The sequence below is a fragment of the Schistocerca cancellata genome, chromosome 1 (genome assembly GCF_023864275.1).
Source record: "Schistocerca cancellata isolate TAMUIC-IGC-003103 chromosome 1, iqSchCanc2.1, whole genome shotgun sequence".
NCBI classification, from domain to species: domain Eukaryota; kingdom Metazoa; phylum Arthropoda; class Insecta; order Orthoptera; family Acrididae; genus Schistocerca; species Schistocerca cancellata.
This window is the reverse complement of record NC_064626.1, coordinates 1,234,493,056-1,234,518,249: the sequence shown is the minus strand read 5'-3', so window position 1 is coordinate 1,234,518,249 and position 25,194 is coordinate 1,234,493,056.

Below are 25,194 nucleotides of genomic sequence, written 5' to 3'. Positions count from 1 at the left end.
TCTCCCTCACGACGAATTTACAAGCAGTTGCAATATTAGTACATGTGCGTCATACGCTAACAGTATGTTCGCTTTACCTGCCCCCACATGTGCTCGATGAAGAGGCTCTCAGTGATCTTCTTAGACAGCTCCCCCACCCCTTCATCCTCTGTGGTGATTTTAATGCACACAATATGCTTTGGGACTCTGTGAGTACTTGCCCCAGGGTGAGCAATCGAGAGGCTTCTCCTGTCATCCAGTGCCTATTTGCTAAATACAGGTCAAAGCACACATTTCTGTATTGCAACTGGGTCGCTCTCTGCCACTGATCTATCGCTTTGCTCTCCAGCCATAGCCCAAACTGCTGAATGGGAAGTTGTTGATGACTTACACAGCAGCGATCACTTCCCCATCTGGATGCACCCGCCACATGCAGTGGAACCGGAAAGGAAACCGCCTCGATGGGTGCTCGGTAGAACCAACTGCGCACTGTATTGTCAGCTAGCCCAGTTTGAAAATCGGGTCAGTGTCCCGGAATGGGTGGATCATATTACTGAAGTGATCCACCGCGCCAGTGAAGCGTCCATCCCACAGTCCACGGGACAACCGAAGCGGCAATCTGTCCTTTGGTGGAGCGACGAATGCCGCTCTGCAATCAGGGCTAGGCGGGCAGCTCTGCATAGGTTCAAATACCGGCCAACTGCAGAGAACCTTGCAGCCTTTCGGGTGGCGAGGGCAAAGTGTCGTCGGATAATACGAGAGAGCAAGAACAGGTCGTGGCAGCAGTTCCTGAACACCATTAATCGTTCTACACGAAGTTCCATTGTATGGGAGACCATCAGGGGGATTTCTGGGAGAGGTGGGAGGTGCCCTATGGCTGCTATAATGTGTAATGGTACTCTCCAAACGACCCCAAAAAATATTGCCCAGTCTATGGCAGCTCATTTTGCAGCTATTACTGCAAACGCCAGTCAGAATCCAGCTTTCAAGCCCCACAGAGTGGTTGGTGAGAGGAGCAGTTTTGACTTCCGCTCACCCAGTACAGAAGAGTAGAACTGCCCATTTCCCATGTGGGAACTGGATTCTGCATTGTGTGGGGCTCGTGGTACATCCCCTGGTCAGGATAGAATCCACTGTAGCATGCTGCGACACCCCACAGGGAGAAATAAAGAAATCCTTCTCCAACTTTTTAATCTTTTTTGGATGTCCGGTCACTTCCCCGACTCGTGGCGTGAAGCAATATTAATTCCTTTTTTAAAACCTGCAGTCTTCGAAAGGGAGGTAAGAAGGAAATGAGAAGTATTTTGGACAGGTCAGTAATGTTTCAGATTTCGAGGTAGAATGGCATAGGAATGATGATGGAAATAGGATCACATTTGAGGAAGTGGAAAAAATGGTCAATAGATTGGAGTGCAATAAAGCGGCTGGGGTGGATGAAATTAAGTCGGAACTCATCAAATACAGTGAATGTCAGGTCTTAAATGGCTACACAGGATAATGGAAATGGCCTGGGAGTTGGGACAGGTTCCATCGGACTGGACAAAAGCAGTAATCACACCAATCTTTAAACATGGAAACAGAAAAGATTGTAACAACTACAGAGGTATCTCTTTAATCAGCGTTGTGGATAAAATCTTCTCAGGTATAGTTGAACGGAAAGTGCTAGTATTAGTTGAGGACCAATTGGATGAAAATCAGTGTGGGTCTAGGCCTCTTAGAGGTTGTCAGGATCAGATCTTTCGATTACGGCAAATAATGGAGAAGTGTTATGAGTGGAACAGGGAATTGTATCTATGCTTTATAGATCTAGAAAAGGCATATGGCCGGGTTCCTAGGAGGAAGTTATTGTCTGTTCTACAAGATTATGGAATAGGAGGCAAACTTTTGCAAGCAATTAAAGGTCTTTAAATGGATAGTCAGGCAGCAGTTAGAGTTGACGGTAAATTTAATTCATTGTTCAGAGTAGTTTCAGGGGTAAGACCAGGCTGCAACCTGTCTCCACTGTTGTTCATATTATTTATGGATCATATGTTGAAAACAATAGACTGGCTGGGTGAGATTAAGATATGTGAACACAAAATAAGCAGTCTTGCATATGCGGATGACTTAGTTGTGATGGCAGATTCGATTGAAAGTTTGCAAAGTAATATTTCAGAGCTAGATCAGAAATGTATGGACTATGGTATGAAGATTAGCATCTCCAAAACGAAAGTAATGTCAGTGGGAAAGAAATATAAACGGATTGAGTGCCAAATAGGAGGAACAAAGTTAGAACAGGTTGACGGTGTCAAGTACTTAGGATGCATATTCTCACAGGACGGTAACATAGTGAAAGAACTGGAAGCGAGGTGTAGCAAAGCTAATGCAATGAGCGCTCAGCTACGATCTACTCTCTTCTGCAAGAAGGAAGTCAGTACCAAGACTAAGTTATCTGTGCACCTTTCAATCTTTTGACCAACTTTGTTGTATGGGAGCGAAAGCTGGATGGATTCAGGTTACCTTATCAACAAGGTTGAGGTTACGGATATAAAAGTAGCAAGGATGATTGCAGGTACTAGTAGATGGGAACAATGTCAGGAGGGTGTGCACAATGAGGAAATCAAAGAAAAACGGGGAATGAACTCTATAGATGTAGCAGTCAGAGCGAACAGGCTTAGATGGTGGGGTCATGTTACACGCATGGGAGAAGCAAGGTTACCCAAGAGACTCATGGATTCAGCAGTAGATGGTAGGAGGAGTCGGGGCAGACCGAGGAGAAGGTACCTGGATTCGGTTAAGAATGATTTTGAAGTAATAGGTTTAACATCAGAAGAGGCACCAATGTTAGCACTGAATAGGGGATCATGGAGGAATTGTATAAGGGGGGCTATGCTCCAGACTGAACGCTGAAAGGCATAATCAGTCTTAAATGATGATGATGATGATGATTTTAAAATCTGGGAAAGACCGCACGTGCCCGGGTAGTTAGCGTAGTGTTGCCCTCACTAGCTGCATGGGAAAGACCTTGGAGCGGATGGTCAACCGCCGCCTTGTCTGGATGTTGGAATCCATACAACTCCTTAGTCGCTTTCAATGTGGGTTCAGGAGGTATCGCTCCACCTTTGATAACCTGGCCCTCCTGGAGACGGCTATACAACAGGCTTTCCTGCGCCAGCATCACCTGTTGGGAATATTTTTTGACATTGAAAAGACATACGACACTACTTGGAGGCACCTATCATCAGGCAGCTCCACGAATGGGGTTTTCGTGGATGTCTTCCCAGTTTTATTCGGTCCTTCCTGTCGCCACGTTATTTTCGGTACCCAGTCGGAGACGTACTGTCTGGTCGCTTTGAACAAGAGAACGGTGTCCCTCAATGTAGTGTTTTAAGTGTGACGGTCTTTGCCATTGCTATTAATAGTATTACGTCTGTCGAGAAAAGTCCTGTGCAGTGTTCCTTGTTTGTGGACGATTTCTCTGTATTTTGCTCTTCTTCAAGCCTTGCAACGACGACCCGTCAGTTGCAACTCAATCTGCGACGTTTGGATGAATGGCCACAGAAGAGAGGTTTTAAGTTTTCAACTGATAAGTCAGTGTGTGTTCTTTATAACCGTTCTCGTTCCATTTTTGACTTGCCTGAGTTGAGGATGAGGGACACCGTTCTGTATTTTAAAGACACGGTGAAGTTTCTGGGCCTCACTTTTGATTCTAAGCTTACGTGGCTGCACACATAAAGGAACTGAAGAAACGGTCTCTTAAGGCGCTGTCTATTTTAAAATGTCTTAGTCACCACACGTGGGGAGCAGACAGGACTTGTCTGCTCCGGTTTTACAGAGCCTTCGTGCGGTCCCGGCTTGATTATGGATGCAAGGTGTGTGGGTCTGCAAGACCCACTTATTTAAAGCTGTTGGATGTGGTGCACCATGAGGGGATTCGGTTGGAAACTGAGGCGTTCAGAAAGAGCCCCATACCGAGCCTCTGTGCAGAGGCAGGTGAACCGCCACTTCACCTCCGGCGGCGTCTACTACTGGTGCGCCAGGCCTATAAAACATTATCCACGCCATACACACCTGCACACCACGCTGTTGCTCGGCCTCCACTGGAAAGGCTTTTTCGCAACGAGCAACAAGGCCCTATGGGATCCGTGCAAAGGATTGCATTTTAGAGATGGGTGTGGCCGGTTTTAATGTTTCACGTCGAGGTTGGAGCAGATATCCACCTTGGCTCCTCCAGAGGCCCAGACTGCTTTTAGATTTGGCAAATTTTAAGAAACACAGTACATCAGATCTTACTTTCAAATCTTTGTTTTTTAATATTTTAGATAGGCATCATGATTTTACAGTAGTCTACACTGATGGATCCGAACAGGGTGTTTTCTTGGCTGCTCAGTAGTGTTCACGGAACGTGTCATCAGGATTCGCCTTCCCCAGGAATACACTGTTTTTTCCGCAGAATTTCACGCGATCCTGCTGGCATTGGAGCAGATACGGTGTACTCTGGGCAAACACTTTCTAATTTACTCTGACTCACTGAGCGCGTTACAGACACTGCAGAACCTGTACCCAGCGGAGAAGTTGGAACAGCTGATTTAGGACCAACTGCACATCCTCCAACGACAGGGCAAGCAAGTGTCCTTTTGCTGGGTGCCAGGGCATGTGGTTATACGAGGAAATGAACAAGCTGATTACCGGAGGAGACACAATGTTCTATTCCTTTGCAAGGTGTCGTTTCTGTGCTGCGGCGGAAGTGTATGCAATTGTGGGAGGAGGAATGGCTGGCGGTGAGGGAAAATAAGCTGCGGTTGGTGAAACCCACCATCCAGCCGTGGTGTTCCTCCTGCCGGTCACCTAGGCGGGACGAAGTGACCCTTACACGTCTTCGCATAGGGCACTGTTCTCTTACGCATGCCTTCTAACTACGGCGAGAGGAACCCCCGCTGTGTGATGCCTGTGGCGTACGAATCACTGTACGCCACATTTTATTTGAGTGTGATTTATATCGTTCTGTCAGGGCGGAAGTTAATATTAGTGGGGATCTGCCCTCGATTTTAGCCGACGACGAGGAGAGTGACAAAGTTCCAAGGTACTGTGATGTTTCTGGGCTTCAGCCTAAAATTTTAGGTTGGAATATTTAGTGTGTTGCCGAGTGGCTGACCAATCCCTTTTATTCTTGTAATAGGCCAGTTCCAAACATGTGCTACGTGTTTCACGCTGCTTTCCACTTTGCTACTGTTGACGTGCACACTGCCTATGTAGACTGTCACCTTTAATTTTAGTCTTATTTTTGCACTGGCTGCATTTTAGTGACACTCGTCCGTTATTGTTTCCGTTCGGGCGCTAAAGACTACACCGTTGAGCGCCCATCACACCATATCCATCCATCCATCCTCCTCCATACACCTGTATCTTCAACTAGAAGGCTCCCATCATTGATATGCGCAGAGTTCCAGCATTTTAGTTAACAGCTGGAGACTGTTCGCAGTGCATTTCAATACATCATTCAAATGCGTGTCTATATGTTTTATGGTTCGTGACAGGCTGACACACTGGCAAGCGTATATCAAGCCACTATTCTACGACTTTTTGAGCTAAGTGTGACAGCACATTGTGCATGAGGAGAAGTTACGAGAGTGAGTCAAATTAAAACCTTAAATTTGTAATAACAAATCGAATTTTCGCGCCATTATCCCGTAAGTTGGTAAGCGTGCTACAAACAGCGTGCAGAATGGCCTGTAGGAGGCACCATAGTGCAGATGCACACATTCCGTCACAGTATCAGTATAAAGATGGACGCCCCACTAGCGATTGGCACCAGGGAAGAACAGCGTTCTGTTATTCGGTTTTTACCTAGTGAAGATGTGAAACCTATTGAAATTCATCGACGAATGAAGGTTCAGTACGGTGATGCATGTTTGTCAGAGCAGTAAGTCTACGAATGGAGCAGGAAGTTAGCAAATGGTGTGACTTCAGTGGAAGATGCTCCTCGTCCAGGTCAGGCACAACGAGTTGTGACTCCACAGAACATTTCAGCAGTTGAAGCCACAGTGAAGGAAAACCGCCGAGTGCCACTGAATGACATTGCAGCATGTTTACAGATTAGTCATGGGTCAGCACACCACATTGTGCACGATGTGCTCCAGTTCACAAAGTGTCTGCAGGATGGGTGCCACGGCAGCTGACTCCCGAAATGAGAGAACGACGGGTTGATGCTTGTGAAGAACTTCTTCGGCGCTTTGAACGAGAAGGTGTTGGCTGCCTTGCAAGAATCGTTACTGGAATGACAATGCAAGGCCCCACACTGACCGTACAACAGTTGCAACAATCACCGACCTGCATTTTGAGTGTCTTCCTCAGCCACCATACTTCCTCATCCACCAGACCTTGCCCCAAGTGATTTCCATGTGTTTGGACCACTCAAAGACGCAATGGCAGGAAAGAAGTTCCGTTCTGATGAAGAGGTACGCAACGTGGTGCACGAGTGGTTGCGCGGACTACCAAAAGATTTTTTTTCTAAAGGAATTTATGCACTTTGTAAGCGCTGGAGGACTTTAATTAAGCATGGGGGAGATTATATTGAAAGGTGATACAGCTTTGTAGCACTTCTGCGCAATAAATAATATTTAAAAAAAATGTAAGGTTTTCATTTGACTCTCCCTCGTATATCAATACTTAAATCTGAAATTTTTACCTGTGATACACTGATATAACACACTGTGTGTATGTTTACTGCTAACATCGGCAGTTGCCAAGCATGTACGAATGTTTGCGCCTTGAACCGACAGTTCTTAAAGTAGGCACAAGATCGCATGATTGACTTCATCGAGGTTGGCCACTTCACAATGTGAAAAAGTTTCACTTAATAAATGGTTAAATAACAAATAACAGAACAGAAACAAATATAGTTATGTCTGACACGAGAAGTTACATTCTTCAACAGTTATGAGTGTTTCGAGCACAGCACATAGACAGCGATGACCACTGCGGACCAAATTAGGTTAATTAGCGATCGCACTGAACGCACGTAATTGCAGTAATGTAATGTCACAGAACTGACAAGTCACTGTCTATATCTCCGCCAGCTATCTATCCGACTCACTCCATAAACTCAAACGTTTGGGCTCATTGGTTAATTAGCAACATAGGTGTCTAGGCATCAGGGTGACTTTCGAGTGAGCTCTGGGAAAACCTGATACTGATATGAATCATATCTGTCGCAGGAGGATCGTTTATCACACTAAAACTGTTCATATCCTCTGTATATTCCTTGTCAGATACACTGTAAATGTAGTTTTGAGCCCGCATCTCGTGGTCGTGCGGTAGCGTTCTCGCTTCCCACGCCCGGGTTCCCGGGATCGATTCCCGGCGGGGTCAGGGATTTTCTCTGCCTCGTGATGGCTGGGTGTTGTGTGCTGTCCTTAGGTTAGTTAGGTTTAAGTAGTTCTAAGTTCTAGGGGACTGATGACCGTAGTAGTTGAGTCCCATAGTGCTCAGAGCCATTTGAACCATTTTTGTAGTTTTGAAAACTATCGGTAATTTATGGAAAGCCCTCTATGCTATATTTACTGCTATGTTTGTTTGTTCTGATGTCAGCCGTTATCGTCTCTTCCTAATATAATTTCATTGTTACTTTTCACAGTTTTTTTTTACGATACGTCGATAACATATTATTTTATACTTGAATTAACCTTTTCTCTGAGCTATTTTTATTTTCTCTCTGTTAAGTTATTTCCTACGTACGCGATATTTGTTTGCGCTAAAAGTAAACAGTTAAATGGTGTCAGGAAAATGATACCGATTCAGTTATTTACCAATAAGACATATTCATTTGTTTCTCAACTTAAGCATCTCAGAAGTTCCTGTTCGCTTGCAGTGGTCTTGGATGTTGTGACATCTCCTTATTGGACTCAGACTTTAAATTCAAAATTCGACTCCATTCGTGATTTTCTGTCAGAAGGCTCACAATTCGTAGTAACTGACGGAGTGTCTTCGAGTAAAAGAGAAGTAATATCTGACGTTCCCCCAAACACGTGTTATAGGCCCTCTGCTGTACTAAACGAAATCCACTAAATTCGGGTTACACGATGTATTATACAAATCTAAAGGTCATAAATCGAAATAAATGTCTATGAATTACAATTTTGAATAACTTAAACTGGAACGATCAAACAGATAATGTTGTGGCGAAAGTAAATCAAAGACTGCGATTTATTAGCAGAACACTTACAAAGTCCAATAGGTCTACTGAAGACACTGCTTGATCGCCCTCTTCGGGAGCTTTGCTGTGCGATGTGGGATCGGCATGAGATGGTACAGATGGAGGGCATAGACAAAGTTCAGAAAAGGGCAGCCCGTTGTGTATTATCGTGAAATAGAAGGAGAGATGATTCGTGATATGGGGTGGCAATCATTAAAACAAAGGAGTTTCTCATTGTGGCAAGATCTTCTCATGAAATTTCAGTCAGCAACTTTCTCCTCCGATTGCAAAAACATTCTGTTGGCCCCCACGTACATGGGGAGAAATGACCATCACCATAAAATAAGAGGAACCAGTGCTCTTATAGAAAGATTTAAATGCTAGTTTTTCCAGCGCACCTTTCGAGAGCGGAACCATATAGAAAATAGCTCGAATGTGGTTCAATGAATCATCTGCCACGCACTTAATTGTAAGTTGCGGAGTAGTCATATAGAACATGTAGATCATCTCATAATCTTAACGAAGTCGAGTGGAAGCTGTAGCACTATGATATACATTTTCGATCAACAGGTGTATTACAATCTCTTAAGGTAAATAAGTCACAATAAAACATTTCACTCTAAAATTTAGCACGTAATTTGCAAGTGGATCATTGTGCAGTATCTGTCTCTAAAGCATACTTGTTTCTTTCTCTTGGCTAATGATTTCTTTTTTCGATGCAATTGGCGATAATTTGTAAGTGATGTCTTATGCTTTGTGAAGAAAAGACCGATAGGTTTAGATTTTTCTATTGTATCTTGTCTGTCTTCTTTTTTGTGAGGTGGAACGATTACGCCATCATTCCTTTTCTGAGTAACGCTCTTTCTCAGGAGAGGTTTGTGACATTATTGTTCATATTTTTAAAAATTTTTTGTAAATATTTTATTGAGGCTGTTAAAGCAGAAGTAGAGACATCTTGGTTCAAATGGCTCTGAGCACTATGGGACTTAACATCTATGGTCATCAGTCCCCTAGAACGTAGAACTAATTAAACCTAACTAACCTAAGGACACCACACACATCCATGCCCGAGGCAGGATTCGAACCCGCGACCGTAGCAGTCGCGCGGCTCCGGACTGATAGAGATATCTTGTTTGAAGCGAAATCCATACTGAAACTCTTTGATAAGATCGATAAGATTAAAATGAATGTACGTATTAAGAAAAGGTGTGTAATATTTACTTTTAAATATTGGAAAGATATCTATTTGTCATAATTATTAAATGTAAAAAGGTGCCATAATGTCATTATGTGTGTAATAGTTACTGGCACTCACTTAGGGCTGTATGAGATATGTGTAGTATAAAAGATGGAGTAGTTCCGTCAGTCAGGAACGGAAAGCTGTGTAAGCGTAGGAAAAGGTGGGAGCGGGAACGTTTGGCGCGCTTTGGCGGGCGCGAACAAAGTCGGTCGGTGGCCAGTGATCTTAGAAGCAGCACGTACAGCGCCAGCATAGTGTGGAGTGCACCGTATTGTTGTATCTTGCCTCGGTTGGAAACTGCAGTTTATCACGTCCTGGTATGGGGAGAAAAACGGGCTATTGATTATAAGATGGATCATCGCTATGAAGAGGTCCCACATGGATAACTGCTCTCGGCCTTTCTGGTATTAATGCAGTTGTTGCCACCAACGCCACCGTCGCTGATCACAGCTTACACGGTACGACATTTTACCTACGTATTATAGTGTGTGCCAGGAAGTTGAAATGTGATTTAAGAATAATAACCATCATCCGGATTAACAATTGTGTCCACCTGGTAATTTATCCCGCTCATAAACCAAGCAGGATCCTAACCTGGTAAATGAAAATTCCGGGTGACCTGTATCCAGCCAAGACCGTGAAATCTTTAATATATTGTCGGAAAATCAGTGATCAATCAGTGAAATAATTGATGGAAAAATAACTGAGAATTTCATAATTAACTTTGCTATTATTTTCTGTGTTAAAATGATTGCGTAAGGTTATGCCAGATTCAGAGACCACATTAGATAAATTGTTTGCTGCTTCCACATTACGTATTAATGAAAGGAAATACCAAGTTGATGATTAATGATGATAAATAGTAACGTTAAACAGTTTATAGTGAATCAATGAAATGTTGAGTACCAGATATGATGATGTAGGAACCCCCCCCCCCCCCTGCCCAAATTTACTTTTGCTTTCATGAAATCAGTCTGTTTTCTTAAGCAATTGGGTACTGTAGTTTTGTTTCGAGTGGCTAAACTTAGCTTGTATTGCTGAACCATCTTTTATCTAAATCTGAAGTGAAGTCTGTTTGGTAAGTAGGGAGTTGCAATCTTTTCTGCTGTCCTACTCAGCTTCATTACGTGTGCCTAATTAGACTGGCGAATAGTAGTGTACCACCAACCACATATATTTTTATCGATGCAGAATAGTAGTCTAACTACTGTTACTTGCCATACCTCTGAACAAATGACTTATTTGAAGAAACGTGGTAAAGTCTGATACTTATTCCTTAGGTTAAAAAATGGTTCAAATGGCTCTGAGCACTATGGGACTTAACATCTATGGTCACCACTCCCCTAGAACTTAGAACTACTTAAACCTAACTAACCTATGGACATCACACAACATCCAGTCATTACGAGGCAGAGAAAATCCCTGACCCCGCTGGGAATCGAACCCGGGAACCCGAGCGCGGGAAGCGAGAACGCTACCGTACGACCACGAGCTGCGGACTATTCCTTAGGTTATCACACACGGTTATACAATTGTTCTAGTGGTTTTGCTGTCGGGATAGGTAACTGTACTTCTGTTTGTTACATTGCTTATTATTGACAGTATAGTGTAAGGGTATTACAGTTGGCTTTGAATGACAGTATGTTTTGTAAACCAATTCAGAGAATACAAAATACACGCAGGTATTACATCTAGTTTTACATATCAGGACAGTAAATAACACACACAAAATAAGAAGGAATATTATTTTACCAAGTTCTCCTCCAGCTCTACACCTTCAGTCTGGAACTCCACTACCTTCATGTGCCGTCCCATTGTTCTCATTTCGAGTGGTATTATACACCGATACAGCATTAGGATATCATTAATTTCATTTTGGGTTTCTGCTTCAACATCTATACTAATAATTAAGAAAGCATTTGAACGAGGGAAGAATTTTCCCTCTGTTGTCAGTTACTGTCATCTCAACTGATGGAATGTGACGTAAACACATTATAAATTTCTGTGTTCTTCAGTTATTGCTTTCAGTGATTTTTCAGAGAAATATTCAATGCGTCCTGCCACATTCTCCTCATGTACAAGGAATTATTTCCTCGATTATTAGCCTTTCTCACAATCCTAATGTAACACTTTACAGCTCAATAAATTCGGTAACTGCGAGCTCTACAGATGGTTTGGAACGTTGGAAAAAGTCCTAAACACTTTAAAAAATGGTTCAAATGGCTCTGAGCATTATGGGACATAACATCTGAGGTCATCAGTCCCCTAGAACATAGAACTACTTAAACCTATCTAACCTAAGGACATCACAAACATCCATGCCTGAGGCAGGATTCGAACCTGCGACCGTAGCAGTCACCCGGTTCCAGACCTTTTCAGTAGCTACAGGGGTAACAGTCCGGATGATTGACTGATGTGGCCTTGTAACATTAACCAAAACGGGTTTGCTGTGCTGGTAGTGCAAACAGCTGAAAGCAAGGGGAAACTACAGTAGTAAGTTTTCCCGAGGTCATGCAACTTTACTGTATGGTTAAATGATGATGGCGTTCTCTTGGGTAAAATATTCCGGAGGAAAGTCCCCCATTCGGTTTTCCGGGTGGGGGGGGGGGAAATTACTCAAGAGGACGCCGTTATCAGAAGAAACAAAACTGGCGTCCTACGTCGGAGTATGGAACGGCAGATCCCTTAATCAGGCAAGTTGGTTAGAAAATTTAAAAAGGGAAATGCATAGGTTAAAGTTAGGTATAGTGGGAATTAGTGAAGTTATGTGGCTGGAGGAACAGGGCTTCTGGTCAGGTGAATACAGGTTTATAAACATCAAATATGGGTGTTGCAAGAGTAGGTTTAATAATAAATAAAAAAAAGCAGGAACGCGAATAAGCTACTACGAACAGCATAGTGAACGCATTATTGTAGCCAAGATAGATACGAAGCCCACGCCTACAACAGTAGTACAAGCTTATATGCCAACTAGCTCTGCAGATGATGAAGAGATTGAAGAAATGTATGATACGATAAAAGAAATTATTCAGATAGTTAAGAGAGCAAAAACATTTAGTAGTCATGGGGGACTGGAATTCGATAGCAGGAAAAGGAAGAGAAGGAAAAGTAGTAGGTGCATATGGACTGGGGAGTAAGTAATGAAAGGGGCAATTAATCATAGCAAATACTTGGTTTAAGAACCATGAAAGAAGGTCATTTACGTGGAAGATACTTGGAGACACTGGAAAGTTTCAGATTGATTATGTAATGGTAAGACAGAGATTTGGGACCCTTTCTAAGGGAAGATGTGGACAATGACCACAATTTATTGGTTATGGACAGTAGGTTAAAACTGAGGAAACTGCGTAAAGGTAGTAATTTACGGAGATGAGACATGGATAAAATGAAAGAACAAGAATCTGTAGAGATTTTCAGAGAGAGCATTCGGGAACGATTGACATGATCAGGGGAAAGGAATACATAATATGAAGAATGAGTAGGTTTAGGAGATGAAATAGTGGAAGTAACAGAGGATGAAGTATGCAAAACGATGAGGGCTAGTAGAACTCCTAGGATAGTACACGAGATATTGAATTTAAATTATGAAAGGATAAAATACAGAAACGCAGCAAATGAAGCAGATGAAAAGGAATATAAACGTCTCAAAAATGAGATAGACCGGAAGTGCAAAACGGTTAAGTAGGGAAGGGTAGAGGACAAATGTAAGAATATAGAAACATGTATCACTAGGGGTAAGATAGATACCACCTATAGGAAAATTAAAGACACCGTTGGAGAAAAGAGAACCACTTCCATGAATATCAAGAGATCAAATGAAGTATCAGTCTGAAGCGAAGAATTGAAAGGAGAAACATGGTTGAAATGGCTCTGAGCACTATGGGAGCACTGAGGTCATCAGTCCCCTAGAACATAGAACTACTTAAACCTAACTAACCTAAGGACGTCACATACATCCATGCCCGAGGCAGGATTCGAACCTGCTACCGTGGCGGTCGCGTGGTTCCAGACTGAAGCGCCTGGTACCGCTCGGCCACATCGGCCGGCCGGAAAGGAGACAGGTGGAAGGAGTATATGGAGGGTCTATACAAGGGCGATGTACTTGAGGGCAACATTATGGAAATGGAAGAGGACGTGATGAAGATGAAGTGGGATGTACAATACTGCTCGAAGAATCTGACAGAGCACTGAAAGACGTAAGTCGAAACAAGGCCCCGGAAGTAGACAACATTCCGTTAGAACTACGGATAGCCTTGGGAGAGCCGGCCATAACAAAACTCTTCCAGCTGGTGTGCAAAATGTATGAGACAGGCGAGATCAGACTTCTAGAAGAATATCATAATTACACTTCCAAAGAAAACCGGTGTGGACAGGTGTGAAAATAACGGAACTACTAGTTTAATAAGTCACGGCTGCAAAATACTAACATGAGTTCTTACAGACGAATGGAAAAACTGGTAGAAATGTACCTCAGGGGTGATCATTTTAGATTCCGTAGAAATGTAAGAACACGCTAGGCAACACTCTACGATTGATCTTAGAAGATAGGTTAAGGAGGCAAACCTACATTTATAGCATTTGTAGACTTAGTGAAACATTTCGACAACGGTGACTGGAATACAGTCTTTCAAATTTTTAAGGTGGGAGGTGTAAAATACAGGGAGCAAAAGTGTGCTTACAATTTGTACAGAAACCAAATGGCAGTTTTAAAAGCCGAGGAGCACAAAAGAGAAGCAGTGGTTGAGAATGGAGTGAGACAAAGTTGTAGCATATCCCCGACGTTAGTCAGTCTGTATATTGAGCAAGTAGTAAAGGAAACGAAAGAAAAAATTAGCGTAGGAATTAAAATCCAGGGAGAAGAAATGAAAACGTTGGGGTTTGCTGACGGTATTGTAATTCCGTCAGACAGAGCAAAGGACTTGGAACAGCAGTTGAACAGAATGGACAATGTCTTGAAAGGAGGATATAAGATGAACATCAATAAAAGTAAAACGAGGATAGTGGAATGTGGCCGAATAAAATGAGGTGATGCTGAGGGTGTAAGATTAAGAAATGAGACATTTAAATTAGTATGTTAGTTTTGCTACTTGGGAATCGAATTAAATGATGGTGGTCGAAGTAGGGAGGATGTTAAATGTAGACTGGCTGTGGCAAGGAAAGAGTTTCTGAAGAACAGAAATTTATTAAGATTGAGTATTGATTTGAGGCCAGGAAGTCTTTTCCGAAAATATTTGTATCAAGTTTAGTCATGTAAGGAAGGGAGACATGGACGATAAAGAGTTTAGACAGGAAGAGAACAGAAGCTTTTGAAATGTGGTGCTGTAGAAGAATGCTGAAGATTAGTTGGGTAGGTCACGTAACCATTGAGGAGGCATAGAATAGAATTGGTGAAAAAAGGAATCTGTGCCATAACTTGACTAGAAGAAGGGATCGTTTGGTAGGACACGTTCTGAGCCATTAAGAGACCCCAATTTAGTATTGGAGGGAAACAAATGGTTCAAATGGTTCTGAGCGCTATGGGATTTATCTTCTGAGGTCATCAGTCTGAGGTCATTAGTCCCCTAGAACTTAGAACTACTTAAACCTAACTAACCTAAGGACATCACACACACCCATGCCCGAGTCAGGATTCGAACCTGCGACAATAGCGGTCGCGCGGTTCCAGACCGTAGCGCCTAGAACCGCTCGGCCACGCGGGCCGGCTATTGGAGTGAAACGTGAAGGGTAAAAATCGTAGAGGGAGACCAAGACATGAACACACTAAGCATGTTCAGAAGGATGTAGGTTGTAGTAGTTAGTCGGAGATGAAGAGGATTGCACAAAGTAGAGTAACATGGAGAGCTGCATCAAACTAGTCCTTGAAGTGAAGACCACAACAACAATGCGGAATGACGCTAGCCATAACGGAAAAGGTATTGCAACGATAATAATGATGCAAGTATTAAGGTAGAAATGCTAGTCAAATAATGAATGATTTTATTTATGTGTTTAGTTCGTTCTGGGATTAATGGGTACAAATCTAGCGGATGCTTTAACATTATATTGTTCATTATCTATTTGAAACGAAATGAATAGTAATCGTGCTGTAGATAAGTCGAATCAAGAACATAGGTTGGATACTAAACACACAATAGTTGATCACATATATTTCAAATTAATCTTCCCAAGTTTACCTGAATGCTCCGAGCTAAATTGGTTCCGAATGCCTTACTTTAATTTTTAAAGCTGAAATAACAATACTAACAGTATGAATATATACAATACATCATTTGTTTCTATTAAAAAATTCGTCAGTGGAGTAGAAGGAGTTGGTCACTAGTAAGCCTTTCAGGCTCCTTTTAAACTTATACAAATAAAGATCAGTTTAAAAGGAGCCTGAAAGACTTACTAGTGGCCAACTCCTTCTACTCCATTGACGAATTTTTTAATAGAAACAAATGATGTGTTGTATATATTCATACTATTAGTATTGTTATTTCAGCTTTAAAAAAAAAAATTGACATGTTCCACACCCACGAGGATCTCCTCAGCACGGATCTATGGAACGAAAAACTAATCTAATCTAATCCATGAAAGTATAGGTCGTAGGAGTAGTGATGGAAGCATACAGCCTATACGATGCACGTGAGTGATTGAAATCACCTATGAATGTAAAATCTCATTTCCGATCGATAATGAAACTTCATAACTCTACTTGTACTCTTTATTTTTCATTTAAGGTAAACAACAGAAAGTGTAGATGCAGTATAAATGAGTGCATAAATCTAGAGAAACTACGACTCCTTCGAAGTTTGAAACGGGTCAATTTAGCCAAACTTGTTAATTATTCTCAGAAAAAAATATTTTTTGGGTTTAGTACTCACGTATTAGCCGCTCTCGTACTGCTACTGGCAGCAACCACAGTTGGTCAAATTTCGTTTGCCTTGCTGTCGAAAGACTGTAATTTATTTTGCCATTCGTTTTCCACCTTCAACGCAGTTTGATTAGTGCCCGTTCGGGACGCCGGAAGTACGGTCGGTCTTTGACGTCAGGCACGGACTTCCGTCACTGCCGACCACCAGCTGGCTGCCCGTGTGTGTGTGTGTGTGTGTGTGTGTGTGTGTGTGTGTGTGTGTGTGTGTGTCATGGCCACAGATTTATTCACGTTTCGTTCCCCCTGACTGGCTGTCGCCGTTTATGGGCCGAACACTGGAATCCACTTACGCGCACTTGCGTCGGCCATACATTAATCAGGACTGATAGATGCGACGAGCTAGCCGCGGACCGACATTTCTCACGTAGTTAACTCTGCGCTGTCCGCAATTCCCGCGGCGGAACTTGTTGCTGTCGCCTCGCAAATCATCCGGTATTTTACCCGCCGCGGGCCGCGTCTAAACTAATAACCGGTCGCATGAAAATGTTTACTTTCAAAATACTGCTAACTGAATACTCTCTGCAGGGCACGTCGAGCATCGAGTATTTTCCAAACTGCAGAATAAATTTCAAGGAGCAACTTCAGTTATTTAACCGTACAGATCGTACATTATTTAGTTATTTGATGATTAATTCATCCTGGCCTAGGACCATCAGGCGCTCCCTTACATCTAACCAGGCATTTTACAAAATTTACGTTCTGTTAATTACAACATACCTGTTATGGAAGTTTTATATTTACTGAAGAGCAATTACGCTTAATGGGAGATACACCGTTCCATTAGTTTTGTTCTAACCAAATATGTTTCGGAACTTTCTGTGCTACCGCCAGTGCATGTTACTTGTCTCCTTTCCGAAAATGTTTATTACATGTTAACCACGTTCCCAACCTTTCTGAGACCGTTGCCCCCGAGTGCAATCGGATATTAGATAGTACCCCATCCCTCAGCCACCATCACCAAGCTTACTACCTAACTACACATTAGAATGAAATAGAATTTCTTTGAACACTTTCAGTTTTAAAACGACGGATGATAAATAATATTTAATTTTTTGTAGGTGTTTGATAAAAAACGAACTAATGAGTCAATGAGACTGTAGGTACGGCTTATTTCGAACAATATTTTTGTATAAAATGATAGAGTAATTCTGAGTGCACTGCGAGTGTTACCCAAAACTATTTCTCACAAAAGAAAGCTAACTATTTACCAAAATAAAATGCGTGCACTTTACTTAGACCTAATGTTTTCAGATCTAGATGCAGGATATGAAGTATGAATGGATACGAAGTATGAAGTATGTGTGTAGTGGGTGCTTTATGTGTGAAAGATGACGTTCACACATACGTTTCAAAAGCAGTAGTCCCACAACAATGTCTCATATGTTAGAAATAATTTTGTTACTCCTCCGAAACTCAGTTGAATTCTTTTGCTTTTACCCCTCAAAAAATTACGTTTTACCCCTCAGGGGGTAATAACCCCAAGGTCGGGAAGCACTAGTTAACGTCTTCTTGAGGTTATAAAAAATTTGGCTTAAAGAATTTTACATGTACCAAGGAGCGATAATTAGGTCGACTATTAACGTTACTTTACATATAAGTTTAAATAAATATGTCACCGAGTTAAGGCATTAAACGTTCGTTTATGCGATGATGAAAATTAGGCCTAGCACGCTAATTTGGAACTAAGGCAGCTATACACGCTCACATCACATGACGCTATCATTTAAATACCTTGCTAGTTTTATGGATACCATGAATTCTCCAGCTTTTGATACGCAAAAAACGAAACGTTTTCTGATTTACGTCACTATCAGATTGAAAGACTGGATTATTTAGCGTCTTAATTATTCTCATTTGATAGATCATCAATTCCTAATTTTTGACTTGTCAGTATAGCAATTATTGATCTGATAGGAACTAAAGTCCGAAACTGTTATCCTAGGCCTAATTTTCAGCATTACATAAACGTGCCTCAACTCTGTAATATAGATCTACAGCTGTACATCTATACTATCGTAAAAGTTTGCCCCTAATTATCTTTACGTGTACATACCTTTAAGCCAAAACTCATATAATTTCCATAACATGTTAACACGTAAGCATAATTTATAAACGAAAATAAATGAAACTCACTGAAGGTAGCATAGAAAAAGCTGAATCACGTTTGGGTGAAACAAAACTAATAAAACGATGCCTTGCATAACGAGGAACTTTCTCTCCAGCTTTACGTAACAAATGAGGAAGTTACAACAGCTACAACACAGAAAAGGTGATTTTATCTTGCGTTTAATAATGGAAATGGATGTAATTACGTCGTAAGGAAGAAACGGGAACAAAGAAAAATTATGATCTGGTAGATGTAAAATGATGGCGCCGACAAGATTGGGCGTGAGTGAAGAGATACAGGGAGGGAAAGAGAAAGTGACAGAAAACGATAAATGAAGAATTGTCAAATAAACTGGAATGTCTGACTGAAAAAGAGTGAAAGAAACACAATCGTCAGATCACGAGGGCAGAGAGAAATTGGCAATACGTGTTAAAGTTACAAGATGAACAAAAGGAAGATTTTTTAGCTTTTTCTTAAATCCAGTAAGGTACTGAATTGTGCGTAAAGTGTAGGGTAACTTGTTCTGTAGGCGGGCAGCAGTATCAAAGTATATCTTAGTGAATGTTTTTGCCTTACGGATGGAACAGCTACGATACTAGATAAGTGAGAGCTTTTTTTGCAGTTGTAGTCAGATGAAGGGAGCTCGTGTCTGTTGCGATGCACTGAGGTGCATGCACCCTGACGAGCCTATGAACTGTCCTGGTGGTAATGTTTTAGATTCTGTTTTGTTGAATAAAATACTATAAACAGCCATGTGTTAGATTGAAAAATATGGCATGGGTTCAGCATTCACTTTTAGTGTATAACCTCCTTGATAGCAGCGTAGGTTTGTTTAGTAGTGGTCAAAGATATTTTACGTCGACCCTCGCCTTGAACCATACGGCGACATGTTGTAAGAACGGCGCACTTCGATTTGTTGCTTTTTATATTATTCAGTTATAACATGATGATACAGAAATGGAAATGAACAATGCCTGCAGACAGTAGTGTGTGATGGGATCAAAGGTGGGTTTTGACTGCTTCACATACGTACACCAAAGAAATCAGAGAAAATACCACAGTACCTACGAAGGTGCCAGATTTCGCAGCTACGTATTGGTAGGTGAAGATCTGTTGCATCTGACACAGTGAACAGTTTCATGAGACAAAGACCGGAATAAGTAATTTGCAAAACGCCATCACTAATTAGTCACATACATTATGTGGAGGAAGCCAGCTATTTCATGTATAGACTTCTTAAGGGCAGTTTTATCGGTAGTGAGACTAGCTTGCTAACGTCCCGGTAACCAGCTGTAGCGGGAGGCGTGTTCCTATGTGCGGTGTCATACTCGTGGGACATGTCGACCAACGATCGCACACATCTTACGGTAAGTGAAGAATCGATACCTCTTCCGTCTCAGCATCTCTGAATTTAAGGGACAAATCATGCCAAAATTACACTAAAACTTTAAGCTGCTGTGTCTATTCTTATTACAACAAATTCTTACATCTTTCCCAAATTCAAGTGTGATTCTACACTTTTAAATTCACTGAACGGCAATATTTCTCTACATAATTGTCCTTCTTTCCACCAGGTTCATATTTTGTCACTTCGACTCGCTAGTCCTACCAAATTCTGCAACCTCGTGAGTTTGGAAAAATATGTAGCGTATTTCGAAGTTCTGCAGCAAGCCCAAACAAAAGTGGTTAAGCATTTCAAATAGGTAGTAGTAATTGTAAGTTATGAGTGTACTAGTTGTTCATTGTTCACAGTAGTGTAGCAGGATGCTGGAACTGAGGAAAGGATGGAGCGATTGATTGAGTTTGTGTGCCAGTTTAAACAAAACATATTTTTTGTAAACAGACAAATATTATGTATATACAAATTTAACCAATAAAAGAAATAGTGATACAGTTATTCCAGATTCATAACTGGGTGTGAACGCTGAATGTATACCCAGCGTTCAGAGTTTGAAAGCCGTAAAAGATGACCGTTACAATTATCTATGATCCCAAATGTGTTACGTTGTCAAAGTGCCTAAGCACATTTCTGCAACAGATAGATTTACATGAGCACACAATGTTCAGAATGATTATATGTCACTTTCATGAAAAATGGTATGTATTGAAGCACACAACTCACAATCACACTCTACTCAGTTCTGCATGTGGTCACATACATTTCAAATGAAAATGATCACTTAAATGAGGCAAAATATTTTTTTAATGGCCCATCCTGCTCAATCAATAGCGCCCGTTCTGCTACCAATCAGTGTGTAGCACGGTACTGGAACTCAGAAAGGGTGGAGAGATTGATTGAGCTTAGGTGCCTTTAGCAATACAGAAGTTCGAGAAGGATTAAATTAAGTTAATCAAAACAGTACCTTTAGTAATTGTTTTCTCGAATATCGTCGCTGATAGATTGGCCCGTTTAGCTAAATGTCACCACATCGCATTACGTTGGTTCCAACATGGCATGATCTTTTGATAAATGCCCAAACCACAGTAAAATACGTGAGCTGGAACAGACTTGAACTCAGTACATTAAGACGAGCACAATGCATCATCTTTACTGGAAATGGACACTTACAGGAAACACAGTTTTGCAACACCTCAGAGCACAATCTTCATATAAGCTTCTAGTTTACGCTTATTCCACAAACTGTAAAATAATATTACTACGGAGCACCACCGGAGTACAGCCACTTCCAGGGTATATCCATAGGGCAATAACCCGCCATGAAACCTGTTGATATCGTGGTCGCCTTAGCATAAAACAAGCCAGTCAGTGCTCCAAAGTCACGCATCGGGCCGTGCGCTAATCTCACATTTACGTGATAGCCACAGCTTGTCCGCAGACTTCAATCAGTGACTGTCACTCCTCTCTCCCTGCTTCTCGTTCGCTAGATAAACGCCTCGCTAACCACCCATGTACCATAACTCGTAGGAGGAAGTGGCGTGCAAACCACCGCAAAGTAGGAAATACTGCTTACAATATAGATGCTTATTGATGATTAGCCATACCACCTCAGTCTTCAACAGTCGGAAGGTAAATCAGACATAATTTAGACAGGACGTCCTATGCATAATGTTCTTTGCGTACATGCTGTGTGTGTGTGTGTGTGTGTGTGTGTGTGTGTGTGTGTGTGTGTGTGTGTGTAAGTGAAAGTTAAATAGTAGACTTGGTGTGAAGGGAATAGTGTAGCGGTGTCTAGTCATGCAGCCTTGAAGATTTGTGACAAATTAAAATGTGAGCAAGACCAGCACTTGAAATTGGAGTTAAGAGTCAAAGGTAGGAACAATTTTAAGCTAAAAAGGAATTCAGCCAATGTTGTGTCGATGATGTTTGCAGTATATTGGGCGAAATCACGTGTCGTCGAACGGAATCGCGTTATTAGCACAGACGGGAAGTTTTACGGTAAGATAACGGCGGTGAATGTTGTGAATGTAATGAAGGGTGCACACTTCAGAATATTAACAACAGGCAATGTTTGACGTATGAAGCGTGGAAAAGTCAATCGTTCTAAATGCCAAATCTCAGACTGGTCGGGAGTGTAGAAAAAGAATTTCTTTTTGTACATAACATACCTGATTACAAAAACTGAGAATGTAATGGTACTATTGAACCTCATCTCATCACTGCAAAAAATAATGAGTTAAACTACAAAAAAAAGTTAAGAACGTTCTAAGTGCCATACCAGTGAAGTGGTTGATTCTAAGTGCAAATAAGGATGTTTTTGTTTCAAGTGCTCTTAATACAGGGGAACTATGTTATTAATACAGATGAACTACGTTTTATTTATGATAACACAGCACAGAAATACGCCAGTATTGTCTTAACTCGTAGAGCTGTAGGAAACTGAAATCATATCTCATTCTTTTTACTTTTTACAGGATAATACGAAAATTAAATTAAAGGAAAAGAATCTCACAGTGTTGACTTACGTTTCTTAGTCGATGGAATCAGGTATTCCAGAATACTGTGGTGAACGCCCTGCGTTGTTAAGGAAAAAATGTCAACTAGACAACAGGTCTATCCCTTTTGCAACTACTAAAACACGTCTGGTTTTTCAGATTTAGTATGACATGGCGTGCATCGACGATAGTGTTTCCGTTTCTGAATATATTAACATTTTTCCAACCTCCCGTTTCGGGATAAGAATTTTTTGTAGGTATTTGAGATGGATGAGTATGAGACACTGTTATTCTACAGCACTGGGAGATCTTACAGGCCTGCACCGATCTTAATGTTCTAGCAGCATCATTAAGATCAAAGAAGTCAATTGAATACATTGGAATTGCCTAGAATGAATTCACAACATTAGCTGATTCACAGATCTTGTGTAAATCCTGTGGAACAGTGGCCTTCGTTGTCTTTCTTCGATTCTCTATCTCTGTCGCACCTCAAAAAGCAGCGCTCATTCATCCAAAAGTTGTGTTATCTCTCCATGTCATCCGAAACTAAATAAAGGAGATGTTGATGTATGGCACTTGATACACTTCTTACAGTAATTTTGCTTCATTTCACCTATGTACAATAATGCACAGCAGAGGAAAGTCTGTACCATTGATAATCATTCCTTTTATTGGAGCCCCCGCTCACTTCAGAGCACAGTGCGACACCACCTGGACAGTTCCTTCCCTTCCAAATTGATTGGTCGCGGACACCCTGTAGCATGGTCACTTCGGTCGTCAGATCTTAACCCACTGGATTTCTCTTCGTGGCTCCAACTGAAATCTGTGATTTGTGAAGGAGGGATTGTTGCTGTCAACAATCTTCGACGCAGAATACAACATGCCTATGATACGAGGGCAGTTCAATAAGTAATGCAACACATTTTTTTCTGAAACAGGGGTTGTTTTATTCAGCATTGAAATACACCTGGTTATTCCCCAATCTTTTAGCTACACAACACTATTTTTCAACGTAATCTCCATTCAATGCTACGGCCTTACGCCACCTTGAAATGAGGGCCTGTATGCCTGCATGGTACCATTCCACTGGTCGATGTCGGAGCCAACGTCGTACTGCATCAATAACTTCTTCATCATCCGCGTAGTGCCTCCCACGGATTGCGTCCTTCATTGGGCCAAACATATGGAAATCCGACGGTGCCAGATCGTGGCTGTAGGGTGCATGAGGAAAAACAGTCCACTGAAGTTTTGTGAGCTCCTCTCGGGTGCGAAGACTTGTGTGAGGTCTTGCGTTGTCATGAAGAAGGAGAAGTTCGTTCAGATTTTTGTGCCTACGGACACGCTGAAGTCGTTTCTTCAATTTATGAAGAGTAGCACAATACACTTCAGAGTTGATCGTTTGACCATGGGGAAGGACATCGAACAGAATAACACCTTCAGCGTCCCAGAAGACTGTAACCGTGACTTTACCAGCTGAGGGTATGGCTTTAAACTTTTTATTGGTAGGGGAGTGGGTGTGGCGCCACTCCATTGATTGCCGTTTTGTTTCAGGTTCGAACTGATGAACCCATGTTTCATCGCCTGTAACAATCTTTGACAAGAAATTGTCACCCTCAGCCACATGACGAGCAAGCAATTCCGCACAGATGGTTCTCCTTTGCTCTTTATGGTGTTCGGTTAGACAACGAGGGACCCAGCGGGAACAAACCTTTGAATATCCCAACTGGTGAACAATTGTGACAGCACTACCAACAGAGATGTCAAGTTGAGCACTGAGTTGTTTGATGGTGATCCGTCGATCATCTCGAACGAGTGTGTTCGCACGCTCCGCCATTGCAGGAGTCACAGCTGTGCACGGCCGGCCCGCACGCGGGAGATCAGACAGTCTTGCTTGACCTTGCGGCGATGATGACACACGCTTTGCCCAACGACTCACCGTGCTTTTGTCCACTGCCAGATCACCGTAGACATTCTGCAAGCGCCTATGAATATCTGAGATGCCCTGGTTTTCCGCCAAAAGAAACTCGATCACTGCCCGTTGTTTGCAACGCACATCCGTTACAGACGCCATTTTAACAGCTCCGTACAGCGCTGCCACCTGTCGGAAGTCAATGAAACTATACGAGACGAAGCGGGAATGTTTGAAAATATTCCACAAGAAATTTCCGGTTTTTTCAACCAAAATTGGCCGAGAAAAAAAAAAGTATTGCATTACTTATTGAACTGCCCTCGTATTACGTGAAGAAAAACAGATCCGATGGATCGTGTTCAGCAACGAATTCAGTGAAGAGTCGAACTTTGCCACACACTGTGGCCCTCATTTCGAACAGTACTTATGAAACGCCGCTGCAGCTTCTGGACTTGTTTTTCCATGTTTGATTACCTCTGTAGAGTTGTACTGTATTCATTTAGATTGACTGAGACACAAGTAAGTAGCCGTATTTTGTATTCTGATTCTTTATACTCGTTCCTTAAGGCTGAATCCTGGATACAAAAATGAAATAATAAAACAATCAGATCAGTAATACAGTTCCTCCTCATTTTCTTTCCATTTGACAACTAGCCACGATACATGACACTCGCTGACGAAAAATGAACGAGGTAGATGTGGACTTTGTCATTGCCCGCCCTGTCTCGCAGACCGTGCTTGACGAGGCATGCCTCGCCTACTAATCGAGTCGACTACCAGCAATACTCGCATGTTGTGCGGTGTTGCTGATCTTTCCCCTTGACTTGTTCCGGCGCACAGGACCCAACAGCCCACTTCGTATTTCTCGATCACGTAACATTCAATTGCATCGCCAGATAGTGACACAGGAGCTTAGGAAAAAGGAATTTCTGTTTTCAGCGCAATGTATAACATTTTGTACGAAACGTTTTTCTTCTTT